This window comes from Alligator mississippiensis, chromosome 1, assembly GCF_030867095.1.
Source record: "Alligator mississippiensis isolate rAllMis1 chromosome 1, rAllMis1, whole genome shotgun sequence".
NCBI lineage: Eukaryota > Metazoa > Chordata > Crocodylia > Alligatoridae > Alligator > Alligator mississippiensis.
The window spans coordinates 259650172-259655169 of record NC_081824.1 but is presented as its reverse complement, the minus strand read 5'-3'; the positions used below and the strand labels follow the sequence as shown (position 1 = coordinate 259655169).

General features: G+C 39.8%; 1 long non-coding RNA gene across 1 annotated transcript; it reads right to left on the bottom strand.

Moving 5' to 3' along the window:
- Positions 1–731: 731 nt before the first annotated feature.
- Positions 732–4327, bottom strand: LOC132247705 (uncharacterized). The gene is made up of 3 exons (XR_009459018.1): positions 4257–4327; positions 3672–3780; positions 732–3203 (listed from the first exon to the last, which is right to left on the bottom strand). It is a non-coding gene; the product is annotated as an uncharacterized LOC132247705 (long non-coding RNA).
- Between the last annotated feature and the right edge of the window lie 671 nt (positions 4328–4998).

Sequence of the window (4998 nt, the reverse complement as noted above, 5' to 3'; positions counted from 1 at the left end):
ACATGTGAACACAGTAGAGACATGTCTTGTATCACTACGTTAAGCTCATCTGAGGCACTGAAAAAAGCAACAGCAGTCAGTTCTATTGTGTCACCATTAGTGGGTTAAGGGAGGAAGACAGGAGAGCTAGTTAAAAATTGTCCATTAATGTTAGTTTTATTGGAAAACTGTGCTTTAATTAAATAATATTTATCATTAGTTTTTGGTGGACAGCATCTGTTTCAGTGAAAAAAACCTGAAAGCCACAACACTTGAATTTTTTCCCCATATTTCAGCTCTTTAACAGAAAGAAAACAGATGAAAACAAGTTCTGCTTGCTTGTTTGCTTTTCAGTGATATTTTCCATTGGGGGGCTGAGACCCACGGCATTTTCTGACCAGTTCTAGATGAGAAACAAGATTACATTCTCAGCATGGTAGGAACATGGGACTTGAGTCAGCCACGGATTTTGCTCTTTTCTTCTCCTCCCTGCCCTCCCCCACACAATCTACATTAGCAATACAAGTTCTTGCTAATTTTTGAGCAAATGTGGATACTAATTTAATTTAGTGATTTGTTTATCGATCTTAAGGGGAAGGAGTAACATCCTGACAGGAAGTATAAGATGGCAGTGAGCCAATATGCCTTAAAGAACGACATTATCTGGAAACGGAGAGACAGAGACAAGGGAGAGTTTTCCCATGTATTTTCCATCAGGAGCTCGAGTTTAACAAATTTTAGCAATACCACCACCTACAGGAACTGAGCTAGAAGAAAAATGGGGCCCCACTCAGGCTAAAATAATTCAAGGTTCTTCTAATGTGGTGTGACATTTTTGTTCCCTTTGAGGGTAGCCTGCTTCTTGCTAAGCTTCTCTGAATGAGCCATTCTGAAAGGGAAAATCCTTAGCTACCTTAACTGTCTTCAGAGCAGGGTTCTTGCTTCATTAATCAAGATTCTTGAACCCATGTAGACAACTACATGGTTGAATTAGGGATGGCCCTGTTGGGCTAAAGTTGGATCTTTGCCCCAGTGCATTGAAGGGTTTATTTTTGATCTACAGATTTTGAATCTGAGCATGTTCTATATGTACTAAACTTCACAAACTTTTTATATGCAGATGGTGTTGGGACCAGGAGTCTTCTGGGCCCAGTTCAGTAATACCAGTGCTTGGCAAGAGACCGATGTATGTATTCATATCTTCATATGAATTTGGTTTGGGCAAATACATGAATATTAATACAAACACTTCATATACAAACATCAGAAGCATTATTATTTTCACTAGTACAGTATTTGCATTCTTTGCACAAATGATATATTACATATTTTATCATTTTTTACTAAAATACCATTAACACTGGCAGAAATACAAGGAAACAAGATGTGAGAAAATGCAGTTAATGGGATGAAAGCAGACAGTTGACAAATTGCTTGCTAACATACTTCTCAGATGTTGTGAATTTTGAGAGACTTATTTAAGCCTCAAAACTAACCACCTTCCCACACATATTGAATAGCCAGCCTTGCTTTCATTGCCTGAAACTATTTATTTCAGAAAACGAAATGGAATGGTGTCTATACAAATTAGTTACACTGGAGGAATGGCTTCTTAAGCTTCCTGAATGAACAATATTTTTAAATCCTCCTTTTTGGGCATTCATGATTTGAGAGGAAGAGTCAAGGAGTGTTAGAACATAATGGGGACTCTGGTTTTGGGCCAGCAAAGCATTTAAACTCGGGCTTAAGCCCTATTAACTTCAGTTGGATTTAGCATGTGCTCAGATACCTTTTTTTGTATTAGGGCTAGAGTGCTTGGCACCTATACTGTGCAGTGTTCAACTATAGCAGTAACTAACAAGGAATAAATAAACAAATATTGTCTTATTGCAAGGGCTCTTAATGGCAGGCCATTATGTGATGACTTCTCTGTGTGGACTACAACACTCTACAAAGTGGAAAAGGTCAGATTTCCACCTCTGTATATTAATTTTCTCTCCAGGCTGTAAAAGGCCTAAGGTTTCGAGGTGCCACTGCTAAATTGTTCTCTAGATCCATGTCTATGCATTTCAAGAGTTGGTTAAGCAACAAACCGGAGAGCTTCATTTTTGCTTATACAGGAGTTGGAGAATGGTGAATTGCAGAGCTGCCCTATTGCAGTAACACTGGTTGGAGACATACGGGACATATTCACACATTTAACTCCAAGCATTTAGCCTAAGATGGCAGAGGATATCATTCAGGTGACAGTGATGGGAAGTGAATCTCCCATCATGAGCCTGCAGAACTAGCCAGAGTGTTCAGCAGCACTTTCCAGGTGGCTGGGCAATTTTCAGTAATGAGACTGTTAGAAAGAACATTCTCAATTTAGTAGAAGAAAGTAAAAGTTACAGGCACCCAGGGAAGTGCTATGGGGAAGGAAGGTAATCATTTTCAGTGCCCCCTTCAAAGCACAGCTGCTACTCTCCAGCAGTTCTTCATGACCAGCTGTGCTGCTTTCAAGCGTGTTTTCTAGCTGCAAAGACTAAATCACAAGGACGGTTAAGTGCCTGTTTCAACCTCCTTAAAAACAACAACAGATGAATTGTGAAAGCAGTAAAAGCTGTTCGTGAGGCCGAAATGTAGGGTAGGTAGATAGTAGGGCTCGAGGAATTGTGAGATTGAGCAAAGATAGATGGAGAGGAAGTCATAATGCCATAGAACAGAGAAATAAAAGTACCCTGCTTCAACATTGTTCAGCAATGTTTTCTATCAGACCCAAGAAGAATATTGAGGCTGACTGTGGTATTTATCCACAATAGAATTTAAAGACACCGTTTTCCATCATAACTACTGTGGATCTCAGAAAGCCACATTTAACTAAAAGTTCTAAGCATGTTTTCCAGGTAAAACATAGCTATTGGCATGACAGTCAAAGAATTCTCGGGAGACTTTCCTACAAATCCAAAGAGGAAACGTTAGGGAGGGATTGCTTTATTAGAATTTTGGACCAAAAAACCTAACACACACTTAATACTACAGAGCCAGACATTCAATAAGTCAAACAATTCATGGCTATTCTAGTGTCCCTCGAGTATTTAGCTTGATTACTTTCACAATCTCTTCTATGTTAAAAGTCCCAAAGCATTTAAGCGTGTTAGACTGGTCAGTGTCAGTGCTAATCCATTTAGATCCCCTCAAAATATTTTGCAGGTCATGGAAGCTTGGCTTAATACAACATGAACCTAAAAGTGCCAGATGAAAAAAAAAATCACCAGTTTGCATTTAATTATTTTGAAAGTCAGATGTTTGCAATAGCAGACCAATAATGGTTTTCATGTTTCAAAGTCATTATAACTATTTACTATTTTGAGAATAAATTCTACTCCTCCATTTTTGCCACAGTGAAAAAACAAAGACACCTAAAGCATTAAAATAATTACTCATCTCAGGCATTCAGTCTCACAGAATACCAGTGCTTCCCCCACATTGCACTTTTGGCATTATCACAATCAGCAATGGTCGTTTTCCATTCTGCATTTTTGCAAGCAGTTGGCACAAGTAATATCTACATTCAATGTACAGGAAAAAAAGCAGAAATATTCAAAGCACCTTTGTGGTTAAGAACAATATAAGAACCTGAAAAAAACTTAGGCATGTGTATAATTTTGCTGGCATAAGTTTATACTTTTGCTTTGAAACTGACAACTCACCTGAGTAAAGTTATTCATATGGTTAAGGGCTGAGTAGACGGGGGAAACTGTTTCTTTTCCATCATATTTTAAATACATTAATTGAAAATGCTGGATAACAGTTTAGGCTCTGTACATTAAAAAAAAGACAGATCCCTCACTAGCTTTCTTTATGCAGAGCATTTGTTCAGATTACAACATGCAGTTATTGGAATGTATGGTTTCACTAAGATGGTTTGATTTTTTTTTTTTTTTTTTTTTTTTTTTAAATACAAAGCTCCCAAACAACCCTCTCCCAACCTCTCCCCAGACCCTACCACTGTACATAATTTAGTTTAACTGAAACAAAAATGAATGATAAGCTATCGTACGGCCCCACCTTACACTGTGAACCACACAAATGTTGGTTGGTATTACTGCTAGCTCAGGTTTGGAGCAGTCACACTGCAGACCAGCAGGGGCCTGAAGGTTTGAAAGGTAAGAATCCCACCCCCTCCTATTCCTGGCTTCCCTCCCTTGCCCCCCAAGGCTCTCCCTGGCCTTCCTCATCCTAGAGATTCCTCCTATCTCTTGGGGTTTCCCCACATTTCCCCTCCCTCTACTTACTTGTGCCTGCCTCTGCTGTCTGTCCCAGGAGAGCAGGAAGAGAAGGGTTAACCTGCTTGCCCAACTTTCACTGCTCTTCTCTGGGATAATCCCAGTCCAGAAAAGGGGTTTACCCTTCTTTACCTTCCCCCCCCCCCCAACAGTTTAGGAAGCCACAAGTAAGGAAGAGGGGGCAGTAAGCGGGGATCTTGGGTGTTGGGAAGGGCAGGGGTGGGGAGGCAGTGAGCGGATGGGGTAGCTACTACACCTTAGTGTAACACAAGCTGAGTAACACAGATCAGAGATCACCCTTGGAGTGGCTTCAGCTGCTTCAAACTAATTTCAAGTGTTACTGTCTGGACAATCCAGGTGTTAAGAGCTCCAGGAGCCACCCAAAATTACTGTGTAACAAGGCCCTTTATTAATTTCTTAAACTTTCTGTCATGTGCTGAGATCTTTCAACCCTTGACCCTTCACAGAACCTCAACATATGCTGCAGGATGAAGGTATTTAAAACAATCCATCCATTTAATCTTTTGATTAAGAGCTGTTAAGTGCCTAGCTTCATTAGTGCCTCATCTTGTAGTACATTGTTTTTTTGCGGGTGAACCTCTCTAGAGCCTTGCTGATTTCAGTAGAACTCTAAGTAGATACCAAGGTCTGCACATCTGGATCAAGGTCTTGGTTCATACTGAAAAGGTGTATTACTTTAAAATAATCTTAAGATATACTTTTCCTGCTAGTGCCAGCTGAAGGTTAGCTG